This window comes from Chrysemys picta, chromosome 9 (assembly GCF_011386835.1).
Source record: "Chrysemys picta bellii isolate R12L10 chromosome 9, ASM1138683v2, whole genome shotgun sequence".
Lineage (NCBI taxonomy): Eukaryota > Metazoa > Chordata > Testudines > Emydidae > Chrysemys > Chrysemys picta.
This window is the reverse complement of record NC_088799.1, coordinates 8,892,787-8,919,070: the sequence shown is the minus strand read 5'-3', so window position 1 is coordinate 8,919,070 and position 26,284 is coordinate 8,892,787. Positions and strand designations below refer to the sequence as shown.

The 26,284-nt window shown below is 46.7% G+C and overlaps 1 protein-coding gene across 7 annotated transcripts in view; it reads right to left on the bottom strand.

Annotated features, from left to right (window-relative positions):
- Positions 1-26,284, bottom strand: part of MCF2L2 (MCF.2 cell line derived transforming sequence-like 2) — a 312,498-nt gene that overhangs the window by 243,545 nt on the left and 42,669 nt on the right. The window contains exon 1 of one of the 7 annotated variants that reach the window (XM_024107390.3): positions 9,479-9,640. The exons of the other annotated variants lie outside the window; for them this stretch is intronic. The gene's annotated coding sequence lies outside the window, so the exon portion shown is untranslated. Of the gene's footprint in view, positions 1-9,478; positions 9,641-26,284 lie in introns of those variants that run through there. 7 annotated transcript variants of the gene reach the window in all.

Sequence of the window (26,284 nt, the reverse complement as noted above, 5' to 3'; positions counted from 1 at the left end):
AAAGGTTTGGAGAAGCTTGTCCGCATATTTTGAAGTCTGTGCCCAGGGATCCCTCTCTATCCAGGTTCATTTGATCCAATCTTTGCTTGACCGTATGCTGGTGGAGCTGTGCACCCCGTTGCTCTGAGGCTGGACTCTGGAATATAAATCAGGCTGACTGATTTCGGTTTCTTTTATGAATAACTAAAACCATGCTGGTTTTGCTTCTCTTGTAACCATGGCACCCTAAAAACCTTGAGGGGGAAAACATACTGAAAGAAAGACTTAGGTTTTTCTTAGGACGTGTGCTCATTGGAGAAGGAATTTCCCTCTCTGGGTTTGTACCATGCCTAGTACAGGGACCTTCATGGCTAAGGCCTCTAGGTGCTACCATAGTATCAAATAAATTCAGAGCAGCTGGCCTGCTTTGGCGGCTCAGCAAAAAGATATGGTGATGGGTTCCAGAATAATCTCTGAACATCCTATGCCCACTGTGTATGTGAGTAAATGACAACATGAGGTGCTCTTCAGGGGAAAATAGGCCCTTGGGCCATTGATTTGTGGGGATCAGGGGGTGATGAGGGTCTCTGGAGCAGGGACTGAAGAATTTGGGGGTACTGCTATACTGTTGCAGTGTGAATCTCAGTTACACAGCATAGTGCAAGCTGGGAAGGGGCATATAGTAAACATGGGAGCAAAGAATGGGTCTGATCAGACCCTCACAATAACTGTGACAAATTCTGTATCTAAAACAAAACCCTGTGGATGAGTTGGCTGGAACAAAAGAAAATCAGATTTCTGCACCATGCAAAGTGCTGACTGTTTTTGGTGTGGGGAGAAACTAAACATAACGTGTAGGCTTGGAAGGGGATAGCAAATGGTGTGGCTAGCTATGCCATTGCTGCAAAGCAACGGGACTCCCGCAACGGGACTCACTGAGGTTTTCTGGGCGCTAGCAAGGACTCTTCGGTGGCTACAAACGTCTGCACTCAATTGTGGTGGTGCTGATGCTTCTTCAGACTGCTCTGGTTTTAAAGTGGAGTGGTTGTAAATGGGCAGCAACCGCGAGTGACTTTCCTTCTGGTGGCGGGTGCTGCCTTCAGCGCTGTCTCGTCAGCCACAGAGCAGGTACAGCACGGGCAGCAGCAGTGCAAGTGTCCACCATTTTGCTCTGTTCCTCGGTGCTTCATCCCTGCCTGGCGGGGACAGAGTTAGGTTCAGCTGTCTGCCCCTGCAGCCCTTGGCCTCTCTCTGACTGTGAGCATCTAAATTTAAAAGCCTGTTCCCCGAGGGAGCATCATGAGATGTAATTGTGAGGGTCACAAAGAAAGATTTCACTACAACACAGACTGTAGATTACAGCACACTCACGCCTCTCTTCCCCATTGCCTTGTGCTGCTTTTACACAGCTCCAGCAGTATAGAAGGACTGTACAAGTCGGCAGATCTGGCCACTGGTGACTTCCTGGGTAGTTAAGGTTGCCAGGTGTTCAGTTTTCGATCGGAACACCTGGTCGAAAAGGGACCCTGGCGGCTCCAGTCAGCACTACTGACTGGGCTGTTAAAAGTCCCGGCGGCAGCACAACGGGGCTAAGGCAGGCTCTCTGGGTGGCTCCCCAGAAGCAGTGACACGTTCCTCAGCGCCTAGGCAGATATGTAGCCAGGGGGCTCCATGCGCTGCCCCAACCCAGAGTGTCGGCTCTGCAGCTCCCATTGGCCAGCCAATAGGAGTTGGGGGGGCAGCACCTGCAGGTGGAGGCAGCACGCACCACGCAGAGCCGCTTGGCTGCGCCTTCGCCTCAGAGCTGAGGGACATGTCGCCACTTCCAAGGAGTCACCTGAGGTAAGTGCCGCCCAGAGCCCGTACCCAAACTCCCTCCTGGAGCCCACACCCTGCTCCCCCTCCTACATCCCAACCCCCATCCCAGCCCTGAGCCTCCTCCCGCACCCCAACTCCCTCATGGAGCCTGCACCCCGCTCCCCCTCCTTCACCCCAACCCCCTATACCAGCCCTGAGCCCCCTCCCGCACCCCAACTCCCTCCTAGATCCTGCACTCCACCTCCTGCCCCAACTCGGAACCCCCCCACACACACTCCAGACCCCTTGGCCCCAGCTCGGAGCCCATTCCCGTACCCTGAACTCAGGGAAGGGATGAAGCCTCGGGGGAGGGGGTGGGACAAGGGTGTTTAGTTTTGTGAGATTAGAAAGTTGGCCACCCTGGGGGTAGTGCGGAGGGATTCTCCAGGGTGTGCAGTATTGGTTTAATGAGTCTCTACCACCCTCCACGGCAGCCCCAGCTCAGGCGAGAGGTGGGGGGCAGACCCACATGTGCAGAGCGCTGCTGCTCTCGGGGTGTACTCAGCTGCTGGAATGTCCACTCCGGGGCCGTGGCAACCAAGCATCTGTCAAAATGTTCTCAGTCAACTCTAATTTATGTCAGGTGAGACTGGCCCGGCTCCTTGGGTTCCTGCCCTGGGCAGATCTCAACCAAAGCCAATCCCACATCAATGGAAAATCCAAGAACATGGCAAATCCAGTCACTGGGACATTGACACCTAACAGCCAATGATCCAGAGGGAGGTGGATTTCCCCACCTTTCAGCAGGGAAGCTGAGCAAAGACCCCAGCTTGAGAGCAAAATACTGGAGAGCTGCGAGGTGAGGAATAGGAACTGGTTGCTGGAAGGAGTCAGGGCTCTCACCTGGGAACTGACCAAGGAGGTCAGACAGAGAGAGACACAAGGTCTTTACATAGAGTTCACTACAGCTTGGCTGGGCTCTGGGCTAACCAGAATGGACTTAGGAGAAATGAAGGTTATAACATAGTCTAAGGACTTCCTAGGCTGTTTTCCAGTTAACTGATAAACCTGACTGCTTCAACAATGTTGCCCGAGCGTCACTGCAAAGACTTGGTGAGGTGCATTCATCCCTGAACAGTGGGCCAGTCTCTACCGGGAGGCTACCTCGCCTGGGCTCACTGAAGAGAGTTCTCGGTGTGAAGCAGGGATGTTGGAGCTGCAGACGTTCAGTCAAAGGAAGTAGGGAGGCCAGACGGCCTACCCTGGAGGAAGGGCGAGACCCCTTGGGGGTCTGGCACCTTGAAGGGGTTCCTCCAAGCGACGGTTCCAAATCTGGGAGATCGCACGACACTGCGGATCCGTGACAACCACACCTACATGTTTATCTGGGAATCTAGCCCTTCGGCCCTATAGAAACGTAGGACTCAGTGAGTCTGATTCTCCTCTTACACCACCGTGAGAGCAGAGTTACCCCAGCAGAGCCACCAGAGCTACACCAACATAAGACTGGCATAAGTCAACAGAATCAGGCACCATAAATTAGTTCTGCGCGCACACACACACACACACACACACACATTTTTCTTTTGTTAAAAAAAAAAAAAAAAAAAAAAGCAATTACCGTACCCCTCTGTCTAGCCCAGCTCCTCTTTTTGATCCCCTAGGGCAGAAGCTGCAGGGATACAAACTCATCTCTAAAGGGGAAAACTGCTCAGTCACGCTTTGTGATTCCTAAGGGAAGTTAGTCAGACATGGTTTGTGGTGGGGTTTTTTTTTTTTTTTCTTTTCTTCTTCTTTTAATCATGGTGTTGCATTTCTGATTGTGATACTTGCACGCCCTCTCTCCTGGCAGGTTTGGAGCAGAGCCCGCAAAAACCAGTTCCTATATGAGCTGCACCATCAACCGCTGATTACAAACATCATCTTGTTCCCCTTGCCCCACCCTTCGCTGAGCAAAGCTGAATTAGTTTATATGCTAATGACAACGAATATGTTTCCAAATGAGCGTCTGAAAGGCGAGTTGCCAGAGTGAAAGACCTGACTGTCTAGCAGAGTGACACAGCAGGGCCTTATTGCTTAATGAAAGACTCTGAGGCAACCAGCCGTAACAGGACACTGGGGTTTCTTTGTTTATTAGTGACTGGCCACTACCACTGCCCTTCCTGCTGCTGAGTATGCCAGGGAACTGCATCAACCCACCATTTCAAGCTGCTAATCTTGGACTCATGGGTTACAAATTTCCAGTGCAAAGTTCATCCCCTCCTTAATGAGGGTGGAAAGATGCATCTTGCATTTATATCGTGTTATGTGGGTGTGGGGGGAGGCAGGCACCCTGGGGGTGAAAGAAAACCTTTGTCAAGCTCAAGAAGGATGTCATCCTAATTCCCACTCGGCTCGGCCACGATCTGAGTAGAGATGAGCCTTCTGCTCTGAGCCAGCACAAATCTGTGATTCTAATCGGAGTGTAAAATTAAGACTAACACAGTGGGGGAAAAAACAGGCGAGGGGATTTTAGGCATGCATCTTTCATTAATTGTAACAGAAGATATCGATCTAACCCCCCCCCCTTGATTTTGTAAATTTCAAATCATATATTGTAAACAAAACAGTTCCCCTCCTGCCCCCCATCTATAAATGCACCTTGGATTAGTAAACCAGAAAGATTTGTTTTAGAGCCCTATTTGTGCTCTTTGTTTACTGTTTAAAACTCTCTCAGACCATGAAAATCCAACAAGAGCAGTTCCACTTATTCTTCCATTGAATCACTGATGTCATTTTCTCTTACAGGTTCCCCACGCTGCAGTATTTGGGTTGCAAATGCTGCAAGGGAATACTTATTTTCGAACAAGCAACTTCCATTATGAATTTCTTTTAATAATTTCATGGGAGCATGGTAGGATTTGGATAGTGTAAAAGCTTCTATTTTCAAAATAATTCTCGGCCCCTTTCAAATCTTGGTTTTGTTGCCAGGGCAGAATGGACCAATCTAGAGGTTTTGGAGCAACACCCCCATGGGCAGTAATGCAGCAGGAAAGCAGGTGTTAGGCTAGGATGGGGTGGGCAAACTACGGCCCGCGGACCACATCCAGCCCGCGGGACCGTCCTGTCCGGCCCCCTAGCTCCTGGCTTGGGAGACTAGCCCCAGTCTCCTCCCCTGCAGCCTCAGCTTGCTCGCTCCGCCGCCGGCGCAATGCTCTGGGCGGTGGGGCTGTGAGCTCCTTGGGCAGCGCAGCTGCAGAGCCCGGCCTGACCCGGTCTCTGTGCTGCGCGGTGGTGGTGGCGGCGGCAGCGGCGTGGCCCGGGTTCAACCAGGCAGCGCGGATGTAGTGCCACCAGCCACCAGTGCTCCAGGCAGCGCATTAAGGGGGCAGGAAGTGGAAGGGTTGGATAGAGGGCACGGGAGTTCGAGGTGGTGGTAAGGGGGAGGGGGTGTGGATAGGGGTTGGGGCGGTCGGAGGGAAATAGGGGGTTGAATGGGGGCAGGGGTCCAGGGGGGCAGGGGTCCCGAGGGCAGGGGCATCAGGGAACAGGGGGGGTTGGATGGGGCAGGAATCCCGGGGGGGCAGATTGGAGGCGGGGGCCTGGCCACGACCCCCTCCCCTAACCGACCCTCCATACAATTTCCGAAACCCGATGTGGCCCTCAGGCCAAAAAGTTTGCCCGCCCCTGGGCTAGGAGGATTAGAGGCCTGGTGCTGCAGTCCTTACTCAGACCAAATTCCTATGGACTTGAATGATGCATTGCAGATGCACTTCTAGTCCCTTGGGAAGCAGAGGCAGCCAGAGGATAGTGTGAATGGGATTTCTACTGTAGCACTCCCCATCATGGGACGGAACCAATGCAGTCTTGCAGGTGGTGCCATACGTTGCCCATGAAACAGAAGGAAAAGGTTAAAAAGAAAAAAGCTTCTGATTATTCAGAAAATTGTGTCCCAGAATGACTACGTGGGCAGGAGTTGAACTAATGCCCACGTGGATCTTTCATCACAAAGCAAATCCTCTCTGAAGTTTCTTCTCCCTGTAATGCTAAATCCGGACCAGCGTTTCAATCACTGGGAGCAGCTAATGACTAACACGGAGCTTTGCCTCGGCCCCTCGTCGTGGGAGGATCTGCAAACGTTTCTTCCCAGCCAGAAGCTTTCAGTAGAGATTGTTCAAGTTACATTTGGTTCGTTTCACCATGTGGTCTGCCTTGCTGGCTCGGCGCTTCATGTTGTTCATTTTTAGCTCTAAATGACAGGGGCACAGAAGTCAGAGATGAAAGTGACCTATGTGGCGGTTATGTTTTTCCATGCTCAAAGAGCAGCCATAGCCTTCAGGCTGAATGACTTAAAATGAGTGTGTCCAGTCTAACCTGTGACCGGAGACACATCCAACTCCTGAATACTTAAGCAAAAAACGAGTGCATGACCTATCTGGACATCCCTCGTTTTATTAAGTTCCTTGTGTACGTACCCCTGGTCCACTCTGGTAACGGGAGGATCAAGAGATCTACATGCTCACCTCAACCCCACAAAAGGAAACAGGAAGGAGTAAGAGTGAGGTCCCCATGAGGGAGAGCACTAGGTCGGTGTTCTCTGTCAGCTGAAAGAAGAAGAACAGGAGTACTTGTGGCACCTTAGAGACTAACAAATTTATTAGAGCATAAGCTTTCGTGGACTACAGCCCACTTCTTCTGTCAGCTGAGGTGCCTCTGTTCTGCCTCACAAAATGGCAGCTGACAGCAGATATCCAAGAATTTGATGATGCAGTATACAGCAAATTATATCAGTTGGATGTTTCCCTAGCCTTTGTTTGCCAGAAGCTGGGAATGGGCAACAGGGGATGGATCACTTGTTCTGTTCATTCCCTCTGGGGCACCTGGTGTAGCACCGGCAGCGGCAGGCGGGATTGAACCGGGGATCTCTGGAGCTTAGTTCATGAGCCTCTACAGCATGAGCTAAAAGCCAACTGACTGTTAGCTAAGGCTGTAGAGCAAACTCATTTAACTCTCTCTAAGTGGTCTCGGTGCCACTAGATGGGACACAACACCACACCCAGAAGGTGCGTGGGTTACACTGGCATTGGCCACTGTCGTAAGACAGGATACTGGGCTACGTGGACCACTGGTCTAACTCCAGTATGGCTGCTCCTATGTTCCACAGCTACAAACACCACAAAAATTAGTGAGTATTGGATCCAAAGTCCATTGTGGCCTACGGAAAGACTCCCGTTGATTTAAATGGGGTTTGGACCAGGTTCCTAGCTCCTTTCCTTGATCCTCTTGCTAAAGTGAAAAGTGCTTAAATTCTGACCCACTAGTCAATGCAGGTTGAAGAAAGGGCCTGAGGGGGTCTCTTGTCAAGCTGACAGAACTCAGTTTTGAGTTGAGTTGGGGCACTTAGACTCTACCTGGAGAGAGGTGGGATGTCTAGCTGCCATATGATTTGATCCTGTTAGCTGAGCAACTACGCGTTGAGATCTTTGGATAAAACGTACTACGGCGGTGCAAAGCATTGTCGTTAGTGTCAGCCTCCAGGGAAGCATTTGAATTCTTTCCAGGCACGAGGATGACCATTATGGCTTGGGTCACTGAAGGTGAGAGGAACAGCGAGGAAAAAACGATTGTCCCCAGTGTAACGAAGTCCTTGCTTCCCACGCACATGAGCTAGGTAACTTGTCACAGCAAACTGCAGCCATGCATTTTCACATAGGTGGCTCGTTTTGATCAGGCCTGTTTCCCCTACTAACTATGTGTTTGTGTTTCCACTGAGATGGGATGGAGCCACAAACTCTGGATCCAAACCCAAACTTCACCCTCCCTCCCCCGAGTTCAGGGGTGATTGTATCATGGCTCAAACGTGTGCTAAATTTTAAGCACAAATGTAGTTGCACTGAAGCCAAAGAAAATGCTCACACGCTTAAAGTTAAGCGTATACTTAAATAATTCGCTAGTACAAGTTCTGTAGATGTCAGGAATGGCCAGGAAGCTCAGATCTGGTATGAGATCCAGACCCAAAAGTGTCCTGAAAGAGGGGGGCAGATCCAGAGTTCTAGTTCAGGCTCCTCTATCATTTTAATAAATCAGTGAAATATTTATCCTTGGGTCATATGCCAATGTAAAGTAGGTGAACGGACGGAAAAGGCGGGCTGACTGACGCAGACTTTGGCAAAGCAGATTATTACTACTGCTATATATACAGTACTACTGCTAGTGTGCGCTCTTCCAGGTTTGTTTTAGTGCTGCATGCCAGTTGCAAGAGAACTTTGGCACAGATCTCTCTTTAGTGGGAAGGAAATGCTGGGGTCATTTTTTCCAGTCTAACCATCTCTAGTGAAATGGTCTGTGGATGTCTGGCTTTTTAAAGGAGAAAAATTTGAAAGCCCTCAGTAAATCAAATTCATTCCTCCAGACTCAGGAGGCTTCTGGAAAGAAAGTGAAAATAAATCAGATTCCTTTTTTTTGCTAGAGAGTTTGTGTCTTTAGGACTTGCAAAAATAATTTAGCTTCTGAATTTGGGCCAGGAGGCCATATGAACTTAAATACGCATCTGGAGTCTTAGATTAGTCCTATAACAACTCAATTCAGAAAAGAGTTGCCATAGCTGTATACAGATGATTATTGCAGATTATTAAGGCAAATTAATTGTGTCCGTGTATGTATTCATTGTTCAGGTTTTAGGTTCTCTCTAACGCTTTGTTTTGTGATGCAGATGCTTCTAATCATAACCAACAGCGGTGTAATAAGATCATACAAGGCTGTATCTGTAAAGAATGCAGGAAATTTACATTATGCTTATTATGAACATGTTTATATGGTGAAGTACCCCAAAAAAGAAACCCCCACCCACACCATTTCAACGTCTTTTGGCAAAATAAAATAGGAATTCGTTTGAAATGGAGAATTCAGACGGTTTCAGAAAGCTCAAACAACCCTCTAACTAGCAGAAACTTTCCTAATCGCAAAGACATTAGAGACCAGGGTCTAATCTGTTACACCTTCAATGGACTTATTCCAGATCTAAAGCAATGTAACGGAGATCAGAAACTGGTCCCTAGACAAACAAACATTCCTGTTCTTTTTGCGGAAACAGACTACCACCGCTGCTACTCTGAAACATTTCTTAATGGTTTTTAACAACGTCTTTCCCCTGAGTCAGCTTTATTTTACCCTCTTGCCTAAAATTCTAGCTACACAGCAATGCAGGATAAAGGGAACACTTTAAAAACTCCCTGCTCGGTAAACAGGATGCAACAAGAGGAGGCTTCATATTTCAACACCGGCTTGTTAAAGTCCCTTGTGAATGACAAATAGTATGCAGCAGACTCCAAAGCTAGCAATAAATGCACAATGCCGATTACATTTGCTATATTACTTTGGCACGCCACTCAGTCATTCAGGAGAAACAACAGACTGGACGGCAGGAGTCCCTCCCGAACCTCGCCAGCAGATTGTTTTCAGATGGAAAGAAATCTTTAGGGATCCCCAACCACCAGATTAGTTCTTTATCGTCCCACAAAGCATCATCATTTTATAACCCATTTTTTAAAATGATTCCTGCACAAGGCAACCCTCCAGCCGGCGAGCAGAGGGAACATTCTGCTGCTGCCTCCCAAATATTTCCTTGTTCCTGCCGTTCTATGACCCAACGTTGAGCCCTAGCAGCAGCCACCTGCAGTGCCTTTTACACACGACACAGTAAGTGTGATCACACAAAGCCAACCTGTCTGCCTGACGAGATCCAGCCGCCCTTCTTGGGATCTTCAGCTCCAAGCTGCCCCCACCATCTCAATTCTTAAGTCAGTGTAAAAGGCTGAAAAAGGGACGCCTCCCTGTCGGAGAATCTCACACACAACCATGCGCCTGCCTCATCTCACAGCTGGCTGGCTGGCTGCTTTGCAGTCTCTCTGTATGAGTTCACATTAGGCAGAGGAGAGAATCAGCCTCTGTGGAGGACAGATCTGTCCTGGATTGTAACGGGACTGCTGGCTGCTTGGTGCACACTCAGAGAAGGAGATCACATAAAGCGCTTCCTAACTTAGTGACACAAACCGCCTGGGGGGTTTGACCTACGCAATAGCCAATTGTTAACCCTCGCTCCGAGAGGCACAACTGGACTTCTTATTCCCATCTGACTCGGAATATGGATGTTTAGAGAGGCTGAAAGGCACCGAGCTCCTATGGGGATGAGCAGTATAAATACTGACACAGAATACACTGAGCCTTTACTCAATGGCTTTAGTATAAACAATTTGATGGGGGCATCACTTAAAAAAAAAATTTCCTACAATGACACCAAAATACTATGGATTACAACAGTGCTACTACAGGGCACGAGGCTGTGGCTGCAGTTACAGCACTGTATCTTTACTGATGTTCTAACTACGTCACTGTAGTGCTGCACTTTTATTATTTAAATAAGGGCATCTCCACACTACAAAGTTAAGTCGACCTAAACTACACTGGCATATGGTCACCGCAGAAATTACATGGCTTGTGCATGTCTACACTTTGCTGCTTGTGTCGGTGGTGCATATTCTCACCAGGAGCGCTTGCACCGATTGAACTGTCAGTGTGGGACGGCTTCCAAAAGCCAGCAACAGTCGATGTAAGCACACAGCGTCTACACTGACACCGTGTCAACCTAATTACATTGATATTGACACTAAGCCTCTCGTAGAGGTGGCATTATTAAGTCGGTGTAGCGGGCGATTTACGTTGGCGGGAGTGAAAGCAGTGTAGACACTTACAGAGTTAGGCGGACATAAGTTGCCTTGCGTTGACCTAGCTCTGTAGGGTAGACCAGGGCTAAACATTTCAATGCATCGATTGAATTAACAATGTCCCTGATCCTACAAACATTTAACCCCATGCATTAATTTTACTTACAAGTGAACTTTTCAGATGCTTAAGCATTGGCATGATCAGGGCCAATGTATTGATACCGATCGACTGAATGACAATGTTATTACTTTAGTAACAGTTTTATTGCCAAGGCTTTCGATGAGGGGCACTATGTACTCTACATAATCCATAACCCAGCATGGCTCTTTGTCCCCCTATGGTGGCTAGGACACAGATTTGAGTCTGCGGCTGCCTCCATGCTAATGGCGTGCATCCTTTAGCTTAAATTGCAGAGAAGCCTGCTTTTGGATCCAGAATTCACAGGTTCGGTCCCCACAGGCAGACCCAAGCTGGGCATTATTACAATACCACAGATAAATCATCATTAACTGGCTTTTACTATACATTACTGATAGAGTGCTGGCACCTAAGGGCCTCAAATCACGAAGCAGAGCCCCGCTGTTTATATGCAAATCAAAAAGATTGGGGCAGAGACAAAGAGCCCACGGGTGAAGATAACAGGTCGATAAAGACCAATAAAGGGAGCACAAGAAAACAATGCAAGAGAAATGTTATGTTACTGTATTAATTTTCTTCCTAATTTTTCCCTTAAATTGTGTGCGAAAGACATGACATGAACATGTAGTGATGTACCAGTTTCTGTATATGTGAAACACTGCCCTCCACTGGTTGGTGAATTTATATCAAGCTTTTGCATATCAGCTTCAGACTAAAAGGGACTCTTTGTTCCCTGGGTAAGAGGCTCTGTTAGAGTTGCAGGTACTAAGTTCTAGTCCAAATGCTACTTGCATGCAGTTAATTGACTACAGTCAAGTCTATGTACCCAGTATGCAGTTCCAGTGGTTAAGCTGATCTCTGTGAACCCCAAAATACTCACACAGAGGATAAGTCTAAGGCCTGGTCTACACTACACAGTTAGTTGAAGTAAGGCAGCTTACGTCAACCTAGTTATGTCACCGTACACAGTGCAGTTTTGTCCTGCCGATGTAAGTGCCATACTACACTGGCATAATAACTCCACCTCCATGAGAGGCCCCCCAACACTGCCCCTCTTCAGTCAGTGGAAGCGCTCCTAGTGAGGATACGAACCACCACAGGAGGGTAGAGTGGACATCAGCCACCACAGTAATTACTGCGATGGCTGTAAGTTGACCGCACATAGGTTGACTTCGGGCTATAGTGTAAACATGCCCTAAGTGTGTTAGCGGAAAACATGTAATGAATGCTTTGTGTAGATCACTATATGGACAGACCATATAACTTCTGCTGCTGAAATGCTTTAGTGTCCTCCACTAGTAGGAGTTACTCTATGGAGCAGTGAATACTTACGAATTCTACTCCAGATGCCACCTATACGTTGTTAGTTTTTGGCTAACAAATGCATCAGATCATGGATCATTGCACACTCAAGCATTTTCCCTCCTTCCAGAGCCCAGCCTGTAATGACAGGCATGGAGAGGGAATGACAGGTCGGGCCAAAGCGTCAGAGGGTTAACCCCTATATTGCAAGTGAATTTAGTGGCTAATCTTTCAAAATGCAGTAAGCAGAGTCAGGATGAGCTCTACCCTGACATCTGGTGGTGAATTGTGGCAAGATGTGGAAAAGAACTTCAGGGGCTGATCTTGTTTGCATAGGCACACCCACCCGCCTGGCATGAGCCCAAATGGTCACTTTGGCTGCTGTGGGATCCCCAGTTTCTCTGTTATTGGGGCAGGAAGAATAAAGTGTTGTTACCCTGATTATGTGATCAAGGACAATGAAACTGTTTTATGACAGAGGGACTCGCCCTCAACTAAGTAGTACTCGCTAGACAAGGGACATGGGTTCCAAAACCTAGTGAATTGAGAAAGAGAGGTTGGGGATAGGTATTTGTACCTAATGGTATGGGCTCCCTTTGAAGGCCTGAAATACTAATTGTATCTTCTCTCTCTACTAATATCAGAGCTAATTTTAATTCTATTAGGAGTCTAGTTACAGGCTGCTGAGCTGAATTCACTTTGGGTCAACGGTGCACCAGCACTAAGGTTCACCTATTGCAAGCTGAAATCACTAAGGAGCTAAAATTACTAAATGATTTCAGTGCTGAGTGCTGGGGGGGGGCTGAAGATATGTTGCTGAGCAGCTGGTGAAACAGAGCGGCTGGCAGAGCGGAGCAGTTTGTGGAATGGCTGGAGCAGCTCACGGGATGGCTGGTGGAGCGGCTCGCGGTGAAGGCTGCAGCAGAACCCCTGGAGAGGCGGAGCAGTCGGCCTCAGACCACGTAAGGTACCCCTTAACACCCCCACCCCTAAGGCTGGGAGGTAAAACTCTGCAGATAAACTTTTGAACTCTGAGGCTGCACTGACCAGGAACAGAGACTTTTGGGGTGTTGGACTTTTGGGACTTTGGGTGATCTTTTGGGCTGCTGGACTTAAGACCCTGATGGGGAAAGGATACTGCCAAACTTACTTGGGGGGGGGGTCCTTTGCTCATGGGTTGTGTTATGAATCCTGTTTGTATTGTTTCCCTCGTTTATTAAAAGATTTTTGCTACACTCAGACTCCGTGTTTGCGAGAGGGAAAGTATTGCCTCTTAGAGGCGCCCAGGGGGCAGTATGTAATTGTCCCAGGTCACTGGGTGGGGGATCGAGCTGGTTTTGCATTGTGTTATTGAAACAGAACCCCTAGATACTGAACGCGGCCCTTGTAGCTGCCAGCTCAGATGGGCAGAAGGGTTACAAGCTGAAATGGCTTTGAATTTTGCAGACCATTAAATCCTTCAAAAAGGAACTAGAAACCTCAGCAGAGCAGCCAGCAAGCAATTCCTGTTAATCCAAAAAATACTTGGAGACCAGTAAGAGTCACCTTCAGATTTCATCCTCCAGATTTGTAAGTGTCACTAGATGTTCATCCTTTGAATAATTTAATAAGGACCATTTCACCATGCATCTCTGCCATTGGATGTTCGGACCTTAATGGGCTAGGTTCTCAGCTGAAGTAAATCATCAGAGTTTGAGCAACTTCAAACAGCGCTACAGCAATTTACATTATCTGAGCATCCTCTAACTCAGTGTCTTTAATAAAAACATTGCTTGTTCTTGAGTGGTTTGTTTCACAGATAAAAGATCCACAATACAAAAAAAAACCAGAACATTTTTTGTCAAAGGGTCAGAACAACTGGTATAAATCAGGCCAGCTCCATTGACATCAATGATTGACACCATCGAGGATCTGGACCCAAGATTAAAACTCTCTAGTTTGTTTGTGTGGGTATCTGTGTCATGACACACACACAGTGCAAGCGATAAATAACAGAGAAATAGCTACATTGTAAATGTCTAGGGTTACAGGCACCAGTTTCAATCCCAATATTTTAACTATTATTATTTGTTTCTAGCAGATTCAGTTGCTTTATCACCCAGTTTTGCAGCAGTGTCATTTTGTGTGTCAACAGTGTAGCGTAGTGACTGTGGCTGGGCACTGAGCCCCTCCGTTTACTCATGTGCCTCAACCCCCTTGCGGTGAGGTTTTCCACCATCTAAGCCAGGGGTCGGCAACCTTTCAGAAGTGGTGTGCCGAGTCTTCATTTATTCACTCTAATTTAAGGTGTCACGTGCCAGTCATACATTTTACCCTTTTTAGAACGTCTTTCTATAAGTCTATAATACAGAACTAAACTATTGTTCTAGGTAAAGTAAATAAGGTTTTAAAAATGTTTTAAAAGCTTCATTTAAAATTAAATTAAAATGCAGAGCCCCCCCCGGACTGGTGGCCAGGACTCGGGCAGTGTGAGTGCCATGGAAAATCAGCTCGCGTGCCGCCTTCGGCACGCGTGCCATAGGTTGCCTACCCCTGATCTAAGCCAAGCCTCTTATTGGAAGTCTCCTTGCACATACAGAGTCAGCATAACCTTACTGTGCATGATCCCCATAGATCTGAGAAGGGTTGATGCCACAGATTAGCCATCCCTCCTACCTCTGACCCAGTGCACGCCTGTGGAGAGACTTGCATGGGTATGGGGAAAGAGGCCACAGAACCAGCCCTGTGACGCATTCTGCAGCCCACCCCCCGAGCTTGGGTCCCCCTGATCTGGGTCACTACCACTCCTGGACCTGAGGGGATGCTGGAGCCCTTCATAATTAAGAGTGTCAAGGTCATTCTGGTAATCAGAGCCTCAGGCCCATATATCCCTGTGCCTCAGAGACCCAACACAAGCCAAAGCAAAGGTGCATCGTTCCAGCAGGAGAGCAGGACGCATCCAAACCAGACTCAATAGTCCTGACAAATTAGCTGAACTCGGCAGCCTCCCTCCATTATAACCAAATAAGCAGAAATAGACTTCTGAATAGGAATGAGATGCCATTTCTGCAAGGGTTTTTGCTGAGATTACTTGGCTAAAACCCTTCGTCAACATCTCTTTGCCTGCTGAAGGCTGTTTCGTGTGCCCTTGAAAAAAAATCCACTTATGAAGGGAATCAAAAAGTACTGCACTGCATTCATTTAGTTATGGTAACACCCACAGTGTCCTAGGTGCTTTCCAAACATTCAAGCGGGGATGGTCCCTGCTTGGAAGTCACAGTCTTCCCCCAGCTACCTCTGCAGACAGAGGTTGAGAGGGAAGAGGAACAATAGGCAATTCCTATATTGGTCAACTAGATTGACTCTAAGCAGCATGGCAGGAGCCGGTCCTTCACGGGGACTTGGATGTGGGCAAGGTAGGGGACTTAGAGGAGTGGGGAGGTTGTACCATGCATATGGTGGCATGTGGAAGAGGCATGGAGGTGACCACACAAGCAGCTAAATGGGAGGGCAAGGCTGAGAATGCTGGTGGGATGAAGGGGATGGGGGTAACCCATTAAGCTTGACTAAAGAGGTGGCCTTGGCACAGTACAGACGACACATAAGATCAGAGAGAGTCTTCTTATCATGCCCGTCACCATGTTAGCTGAGCACCTTACTCCAAAATTGCTTACAACATACTTGTACACAGAGTATGGGCAAAGCTGGAATAGGGGTGTTAATATCCAGGGGCAGCAAATTCCACAGGCTAACAAAACAGTAACAGTTGTTTCCTTCCCGCCATGTTGAAGGGGTTGCTTTTTAATTTAACTGAATTCTTTTTTGGTCATGTATTATGGGATAGAAGGAAAACCAGAAGCACTCAAAGGCCTTTTCTGTATCTCACCCAGATTTACCTTCATGGTTTCTCCTCTTACTCTTCTCCCTCCTACACTCAGTAGTACTAATCCGTTGAATCTCTCCTGATATGGAAGTCAAGCCATGTCTCCATCATTTTCATTGCCATTCTCTAGTCCAGGGGTTGGCAACCTTTCAGAAGTGGTGTGCCAAGTCTTCATTTATTCACTCTAATTTAAGGTCTCGCGTGCCAGTAATACATTTTAACGTTTTTAGAAGGTCTCTTTCTAGAAGTCTATAATAGATAACTAAACTATTGTTTTATGTAAAGTAAATAAGGTTTCAAAATGTTTAAGAAGCTTCATTTAAAATTAAATTAAAATGCAGGGCCCCCTGGACCGGTGGCCAGGACCCGGGCAGTGTGAGTGCCACTGAAAATCAGCTCGCGTGCCGCCTTCAGCACACCTGCCATAGGTTGCCTACCCCTGCTCTAGTCCTTGGTGAGCTATTGTTGAACAGCTGCTGTATTTCAACCCAGAGGTGGCTGCATTTCAGAACTGATTGGTTCACATCTTGCTTTAAGACCCTAGCACTTTTCATGATTTTTTATTATATTCATTTCTGCTGCCCTGGGATCTGATTGGAAACAAATGAGATTTGCCATCGTACTGTGTTGAATACACACAAATCAAGAAAAACAAGTAGTAACTTAAAAGGCAGAAAACTAGAAAGAGTCCATGACTAAATGCTCTGTGGCTTTAGAAACATTTTGTGCTTACACAGCTGCTGCAGATTTTAATCTCCACGTTAACACATCAAACAGCCACCCTCCTCCAGTAATGAACATCCTTGTGAAGGCACTGGGCAGCTGGGAAAAAAGGAGCCTCTCAATTAACCGCTGAAAGGGGAGGAGGGTTTTCAAAAAGGACTCAATGAAACTCCAGCAGCCTGGTCTCATTAGAGAGTGACTAGTCTTTCAGGCTCAGATCCACAGAGGGACTTCGGTATTGCAATGCGGAACTTTTAGATACCTAGAAAAAAAATTCACTGGAACAACAATGCAATCCACGAAACCTGAGTTAGGCACTTAGGCTCCCTATAGAATGAATGAGGAGAGTTAATTGATTAGTCTCGTTAGAGTTGGTACGGCAACCCCCATTTTCATGTTCTCTGTATATACATCTCTACCCCGATATAACGCGACCCGATATAACACGGGTTCGCATATAGCATGGTAACCCCGGGGCTCGGGCGGTGCTTTAAATCACCGCTGGAGCCCTACCGCCGCTACCCCAATATAACGGGGTTTCACCTATAACGTGGTAGGGATTTTTGGCTCCCGAGGACCGTGTTATATCGGGGTAGAGGGGTGTGTGTGTGTGTGTGTGTGTGTGTGTGTGTGTGTCTATACACACACACACACACACACAATCTTCCTACTGTATTTTCCACTGCATCCATTTGATGAAGTGGGTTTTAGCCCATGAAAGCTTATGCCCAAATAAATCTGTTAGTCTCTGAGGTACCACAAATACTCCTCGTTCTTTTTGCTGATACAGACTACCCCTCTGAAACCTGAGGAGAGAGAGGTAATCTTCCACAGCCAGCTGGCTAGTGAGGGAACTGTCTAAACTAGCCAATAGGAGATGCTGAGTAGAGGGGTGTGTCCTAAGCCCCACCCCTTTCTTAGTAATTCCAGGCTGCGGGGGGGGGGGGGGGGCACCTATCTGTGTTTACAATCCACAACCTGGAACCCCTCTCCTGGAGGTTGGGGATCTAAGTCATTTCTTGAGGGAATGAGTTAGGCAGGCACCTAACTCCGCACAAGACAGCCGGAGGAGTAGGTGGTGCCTGTGACACAGATGGCAATTTCCTGCAATGTCTCACTGTATTAGGTTTATGTAATTGTGTGGAGTTGGGTGACCACAGCTCTCCAGGAACTAAGGGGGGGGGGAGGAGGAGGAGGAAGAGAGAGAGAGTGTGAGTGTGGCAAATTCCCTTGGGTTGTAAAACTTCCAGAGAAACCTGGAGAGGCACACATACATGTTGTTCAAACGGGATTCTCCAGAGACCAGTGTGACAGAGGCCCATTGTTTTTTCACGACTAGGTGTGCAACTCTCCTCAGGCCTGGCACACTTGCTATACCGAACACACTTGTCATTATACACACCCAAAAGTTGGCACGTAATACATCACTGGAGAACTAATGACTCACCGTTCATTAATATTCTTGCATGATGTATGTCGGGGGGTGTACAAAGAAATGAATGTGCTAGAAATATGATCCTAAAGTGTGGTTAGCAAGCAATGCTTAAAGCAGTCCCCCTAGACAAAGGAATGGTTTTTTTTTTTTTTTTTTTAATTAATGGAGATATCCTATCTCCTAGAACTGGAAGGGACCTTGAAAGGTCATTGAGTCCAGCCCCCTGCCTTCATTAGCAGGACCAAGTACTGATTTTGTCCCAGATCCCCAAGTGGCCTGCTCAAGGACTGAGCTCACAACCCTGGGTTTAGTAGACCAATGCTCAAACCACTGAGCTATTCCTCCCCCCTAAGGCTCAGATCCACAGAGGGACTTCGGTATTGCAATGCCGAACTTTTAGATACCTAGAAAAAAAATTCACTGGAACAACAATGCAATCCATGAAACCTGAGTCAGGCACTTAGGCTCCCTATAGAATGAATGAGGAGAGTTAATTGACTAGTCTCGTTAGAGTTGGTATGGCAACCCCCATTTTCATGTTCTCTGTATATACACCTCTACCCCGATATAACGCGACCCGTTATAACACGGGTTTGCATATAGGGTTTGCTTGTCTGGCCAGCCTGGTTGTCAGCCAGAGGTAATGAAGGTATATTTACGTAAAAATCTAGCAAGTGGGAGACAACCTCTTGTGGGGGTCTGAACCTCAAAATCAATCAACTGACTATTATTGTATTGAGTAACATCTTTTCTGAAACAGCAAAACTGCAGCTCTGGGATTTTATTTCTGCTTCGTTTTATATTCCAGCAGCATTTCTCCCTATCAACTCATGTCTTCCTTCAGGTCTGATGAAGGATTTTGCTCAGTGCTGGGGGAGTGCTGAGCTATCCTCAGATATGTTAGATCTGAGGAAGAGAGCACACGAGGATTGAGAAAATGTCACACAAACACTCAAAAGCAAGAGTGTGGGGGCGTTTTCTCTGCCACCCTACGATGGTGAGAAGAGCAGAAGGAGGGAGGGAGAGGAAACCAGCAGTGGTTCAGATGGACTTCTGGTTCCCACCCAGGTCACCCACAATTGTCCCACCAGGACCAAGATATAGGTAGCAAACCCACACGCAACACTCAACGACCTGCCATCTTATTGACTTCAGGGGGCTCTAGGCTTGCTCACCCCCTCTGCAAGTCAGGCCTATAGCGTAAGGTACTGCATTCCAACACTTGCACTCTTTGGGCAGGGATTGTCCTTTTGTTCTGTTTGTACAGCACCTAGCACCCTGGGGTCATGGCCCATGACTGGAGCGCCTATGCCCAATAAACAGTATAAATACAAAAGCTACAAGAGGATTCTGCAATCATGGTCCAAAACCCTCCAGCTTATAATGCTCTTAGTACAGTATTTAGGTTATTACAGTCATGCCCTAGCATACCTTGTTTAAGTCGACCTGCATACAACAATGGCACTTAACATTCTCAAAGTGCTAACTGAGCATTGACTAATTAGTCCTAGGTGCTAGGCAAGCCTGATTCCCACTTTACAGATAGAGAAACTAAGGCACAAAGTAGGAATGCAGGCAACTGAAGAATGCAGGCAGGTGTAGAACTCATGAGTTACAGATGCCCAAACCTGCACTCCGTCCTGATCACATTACCAAGGAAATAGAGGCTTCTGAGAGTGAAACTGAGTGTGTTTTGAAACCTCTTGGTCTGTCCTTTACTTCTCCCATCAGTTCATTCCTTGGGCATCATGATTTCTCTCATGATCTGTTTCTTTACCGAATACCCCCTCCAGCTCCTCTGTGGTGCATTCCCCTCATCCACTCTAATGCTAATGGCATGCAGATTCATGACCCTTTATTGTCACTGAACTCTGTGTAGCAGAGCCAGGGGCGGGATGGAGCAAGTAACAGCTGCTCTTCCAGAGAAAAATCTTTGCTGGGGGAAACAGTGGCAGCAAAAGAATAATAGGCCAGGGTGGCAGGAGCTGTACATTCTTTGGGGGTCAGGATCATCTTTTTGTGCTGTGTTTGTGCAGCACTTGCACAAAGGAGCCTTAGTCATGGACTAGGAGTCCGAAGTGCTACTGCAATACAAATACATAAAAAATAATAATAATAATTAATAATAAATAATGTTCGGCTTATCAGCGCTGCAGTATGATGCTAGTCACTCAGCACTTCTCAAGTTACATTAGCCCCACTTTTCAGATGGAGACACTGAGGCACAAAAAAAGTCAAATGACTCACTCAAGGTCAGAGTGAATGTCGCAGAGCTGGGAACAGAACTCAGGCCCAATCATTACTTCATTGTTTGCTATCTTTCCAGTTTCTGAGGGCAGGTCTTCACTATGGGGGGGAGGTGTCGATTTAAGATACGCAAATTCAGCTACGCGAATAGCGTAGCTGAATTCGACCTATCAGAGCCGACTTACCCCGCTGTGAGGACGGCGGCAAAATCGACCTCCGCGGCTCCCCGTCGACGGCGCTTACTCCCACCTCCGCTGGTGGAGTAAGAGCGTCGATTCGGGGATCGATTGTCGCGTCCCGACGAGACGCGATAATTCGATCCCCGAGAGATTGATTTCTACCCGCCGATTCAGGCGGGTAGTGTAGACCTAGCCTCAGCCTCATTCGGAAGGGGTCAGAACATTCAATGCAGAGTGCTGTTGCTTCTGTGATGTCTCTCTGGCCAACCTGCTAAACTCTGAAACGTGCAGCTGAAGACAACTTGACCCAAACAGCTGCTTGGTGCCAAGCCCTCACTGCAGCCTCAGTGCAATGGGCCACGCTGACCTTCATTAATGATCTGGAGGATGGCGTGGACTGCACTCTCAGCAAGTTTGCAGATGACACTAAACTGGGAGGCGTGGTAGATACGCTGAAGGGTAGGGATAGGATACAGAGGGACCTAGACAAATTAGAGGATTGGGCCAAAAGAAACCTGATGAGGTTCAACAAGGACAAGTGCAGAGTCCTGCACTTAGGATGGAAGAATCCCATGCACTGTTACAGACTAGGGACCGAATGGCTAGGAAGCAGTTCTGCAGAAAAGGACCTAGGGGTTACAGTGGACGAGAAGCTGGATATGAGTCAACAGTGTGCCCTTGTTGCCAAGAAGGCTAACGGCATTCTGGGCTGTATAAGTAGGGGCATTGCCAGCAGATCGAGGGACGTGATCGTTCCCCTCTATTCGACATTGGTGAGGCCTCATCTGGAGTACTGTGTCCAGTTTGGGGCCCCACACAACAAGAAGGATGTGGAAAAATTGGAAAGAGTCCAGCGGAGGGCAACAAAAATGATTAGGGGGCTGGAGCACATGACTTATGAGAAGAGGCTGAGGGAACTGGGATTGTTTAGTCTGCAGAAGAGAAGAATGAGGGGGAATTTAATAGCTGCTTTCAACTACCTGAAAGGGGGTTCCAAAGAGGATGGATCTAGACTGTTCTCAGTGGTACCTGATGACAGAACAAGGAGTAATGGTCTCAAGTTGAAGTGGGGGAGGTTTAGGTTAGATATTAGGAAAAACTTTTTCACTAGGAGGGTGGTGAAGCACTGGAATGGGTTACCTAGGGAGGTGGTGGAATCTCCTTCCTTAGAGGTTTTTAAGGTCAGGCTTGACAAAGCCCTGGCTGGGATGATTTAGTTGGGAATTAGTCCTGCTTTGAGCAGGGGGTTGGACTAGATGATCTCCTGAGGTCCCTTCCAACACTGATATTCTATGATAAATGCAGAGGGAGTGCCCAGTACACGAGGTAGTGCCCAGCACACGAGGTAGCAGTGGAGATGCCATGTTTTGTCCCATAGCAGATGGAATTGAAGTGGTTAATGCAAACTGGCAAGGGTTGAGTAAACTTAACATAACACACCTCTTTCTATTTGATTTTTGGGGGGAGTTTCTAGTCATAATGCTATGCCAGGTCATTTCTCTGAGGACAACCCAGGCATGGAACGTGTTCCCCTGGGAACAGTAACCATGGTAAAACTCTTAAAGTATCTTCCTTTACTTATAGGGAAGAAAAAGAATAGCAGAGAGGGACAGCACCAATGCAAGTCCAGGAGCTATAAGGAGATCAGAGGATAATCCTAAGTGTGAAGACACTGTCATTAATTAAGGAACTTTGAATAAATCTAATGACGGACACAATGCCTCTGCAACTCCAATTTGTCTCTACAAATAAAATGGCCATCATTGCCATGCTGCAAAGTGGGCTCGCAGGGTCCAGCCCTACAGAGCATGAATGGAAATGCCAGTGCTACAGTAAGGTCAGCCAAACAATACAGCACATATGGCAGGCCTGGAACCCAAAATTGACGCAGGCAAATAATAACGGGAACGATAAATGGAAGCAGAGACACAATGTGCTGGCTTTTCAATTTCTAATCTTCGAGAGCAATGTCCATTACCGTTCTATGGGAGAAGGGGCCTTGAACAGACCCAGTTTCACTGCAGAGAGCAACTGATCTGCTTTTGATCTATAACGGTTTCAACACACTATTCTCCACCTCCTGATTGCATGCAATATATTTTCAAATGCAACAAGTTTCCCAAGTTTGCATGCCAGCTGTGAAGTGTGGTGTTACCAGCGCCTGTGATAGTATTGTGAGTCTTGCAATATTTGGTGTATTTCTTTAAATACCCAGCTGCTGGAGTCAGGCAACTACAGGAGAATCTCAACTTTCATTTAAAAATGAAAAAAAAAAAAAAAAAAAAGTTTCTCTCTTTCACGTTTTGTGGAGAAAAACCTGAAAATGTGAACCCTAAAGACTCAAAAACCAGGAAGCAAATTAAAAGAACCCCAAATCTATTTTTTTTTTAAAGTCTCAGGGTTTTTAAGCCAATTTCATGATGTTTCAGGACCCGAGTCATGATTTTTGAACGATCGGGGTTGGCAACGCAGAATTTGAGAGGAGCTGGTAGAGTTTATTAGCACGTTTAGATGCAGGATGCAGCTACCAGCGCTTTCAGATATTTTGTGCCTTTCATCGCATCAGGGGTGGTGGAACAATTTGTATAATGGGGGTGCTGAGAGCCATTGAACCAAACCGTAAACCCTGTATGTGATGGAAACCACTTCAAGCCAGGGGGTGTGGCAGCACCTCCAGTTCCATCACCTATGTATCCCATGCACTCAAAGCACTGTATTATGATGCTTATTAACATTTGTACATACCTCTGGTGAGACAGGAAAGTATTAGTCCCATTTTACAGATGGGGAAAACGGAGACACAGCAAGTTTTAGTGACTTGCCCAAAAAACAGCGTTAAGCAAGTGGCAGGAAAGGGCCTCCTGCACACAAAAGCACCACATACCACCGGTTTTGTCCCAGATTTCAGATTGCAATATTACAGTGTGACACTTGCGAAGTAACTCCCTTCTATCCATGTGTCAGTATATAATGCCTGCATCTGTAACTTTCACTCTATGCATCTAAAGAAGTGAGGTTTTTACCCACGAAAGCTTATGCCCAAATAAATCTGTTAGTCTTTAAGGTGCCACCAGACTAACAACAGATACAGACTAACACAGCTACCCCCTGATACTAGTGTGGCAATGTTTCCTGCTGGTTAGAGCACAGCGCTGGGAATCAGGACTGCTGGGATGAAACCCTAACTTCAGTGAAGTCAGTGGGAGTTTTGTCATTGACTTCAACGTGCCCAGGATTCCATCCCTGGCATTCCCAGCACTGCCACTAAGAGTCTACATCACCTTGGGCAAGTTACCTGAGCTCTCTGTCTCAGTTTTCCCATCTATAAAATGGGAACAAGGATGCTTACCCAGCTCACGAGTGTTATGCAGCTTAAATAATTAGCACCTGTAAAGCACTTTTATTATCTGATGAAGTGCACTATAACTACAGATTACATTGTTAAAATCTGTGACTTCTATACCTCTGTAGCAATTGTAACTAGGCTCTGTCAGGCTATTTCACGGGGAACAAGTTCCAAAGCAGAGGAGGCCTCGACTGAGAATGCTCTGCTACTAGTCCTGGATAACTGCAGTCAGGGAAGACATCCCCGTGGCTCTCAGCTGCCCTGATAGAATATAGAGAGAAGCTCTGCTCTCTGTAGATCTTCTCACTATCGTCTTTGAGACTGTAGTTTCCAAGTCACAGTGCCCAGCACAAGAGGGCCCCAATCCTCTGGCCACCACCATAATATTAACAAATAAATAGATACTAAACACCAACCAACAAGAAGAAGGTAGGTGAGGCTGTTTCTCCTTCCTTTCCATCTAACTCCTCCTTGTTTGGAGAGGATCTGAAGCCACCACGTTTGGGTCTGAAATTCCTTTAAGTGTGGATCTGGAGGAGAAGGCCCAATGAGTTGTTCAACTTTGGATCTAGACCCAAACCTCAAATTTTGGAGGCATTTGAAACCAGATTGTTTGGTTGTCACCTAATACACTAACTGGATTAAATCGGACACACTAACTTAAAACAAGAACCACCGTACGTACTCTTTTGATATCTGCTCCCACCACATGGTGGCTGATGGGTATGAAAAATAAACTGGGAGAATAACCAGGGGCTTAGAATGGTCAACATTTGCATTAACAAAATGAGAATCATAGAATATCAGGGTTGGAAGGGACCTCAGGAGGTCATCTAGTCCAACCCCCTGCTCAAAGCAGGACCAATCCTCAGACAGATTTTTGCCCCAGATCCCTAAATGGCCCCCTCAACGATTGAGCTCACAACCCTGGGTTTAATAGCCAATGCTCAAACCACAGAGTTATCCCTTCCCCAACATGAAGAGTGCTGGTGGGTTAATCTTTTCTTTACATTTTTTCCTCTCTTATCAGGCTCTTCCCACAATCTCTATGGATCGGAATGTTCTGCCACAATGATCAGCCATTGGGCAGCTAACAATGTTGACGTTTAAATGACCATCATTCTGCTTCAGAGTTAACACACCATTGGGATTTCACAACTGCAAGGGCAAGAATTTTGTTTAAAACATGAAAACTCAAATTCTGCAGAAAGTAACAAGGACATTGGAAAAGCCTGGAGTGGTGCTCAGAACAGTGCCACGTCTTTTGAAAAATAACAGATTCCCAGCTCAGCAACCACACCAAAATTTAACGCTTGGGTTCCAATAATTACTGATAAGGGACACTAAAATGAGGATGTCCGTCATGTTTCCTTTAAGAAGAGAAAAATCAAAAGGTACTGAGTACTTGAAACTCCTCTTGACTTCAGTGTGAGCTGTGGGTATTCAGCACCTCTAATAATCAAACCCTGGTATTACAAAGCCAACAGCCCATTTACTTTTTTGCCATTTGATCCTACCCAAAAGCATCTTGGAACTAGCTTAAGTTCTGCCCTTGTACCATTTACACAGTCGGCCTGCATATATAGACAAAGTAAATTACTTTGCCTTGTACCTTAAATGTGCATCCTTTTCCTAGCAACCCACATTGAGGGAGAGTGAAATGCTATCCCTAAGCCACACAAGCCTGAATCATACAGAACATGGGAGTGAGGTCAGTTTGGCCTAGATTCATTTCTGGCATAAGTCCATTGGAGTCAAAAGCATCACATTTGGAGAAGGAAAGAAGAGGGCCAAATTCCAATTTAAGGCCCAGTCTTGCAGCCCCTTCACTCACAAAACAAGCCTCCAGTTGATTTCAATGGGAGTTTTGCATGCATGGGCCATTCACATGGAGTCCCTAATATTTATTTTTTTTAATCCTATTTACATCATGCAGGATGTCAAATATCTATTTCTGTGGATTTCAAATACTTTGTCACCTGACCCAATATTTGCAGGTTATACGATCGGTTACACTCTTATAAAACCTGCTGTTGAAGTCAGTCCAGGTATAATAAAAATCAGAATCTGGCCTGTTCTCTTAATTATTGACAACTGGCTCCTAGCAGTAGGAGAAGATTAAAGTGCCCTTTCAAGGATACTGGAGATTTCTTTGCAAATCTGATAATTTAACATGGACCCAAGCAAGCAAGAACGATCTCTCTTTCAAAGAAATGGTACATACCTTTCCTCGCCATGCACTCAAGTTTAATGCACTTCTTTAGGAAATCGTAGTAGGATCTCATTTCTCCTTCCGTTATTCGGACAACAGTGAAGGGTAAGTTCCTGAGCACCTGTTGCCCACATCGCTTACACCAAGAAGCCATTGACGGAGTCAAGAAGAATCTCGCTGTCAGAAATGCGCTCTGTTTCTCTGCCAGTATCCAGCTTTGCTCGTAGGCTTTCAATCCTAGCTGGTGACTTATCCCACTTCAGTTCATACAAGGTCATCATAACATGCTGAAAGCTCACTGGCAATTGGCGGAGACTTTTATAGGCTTATTGACTGCGTTTGCTTCTCCCCCACTCACCTT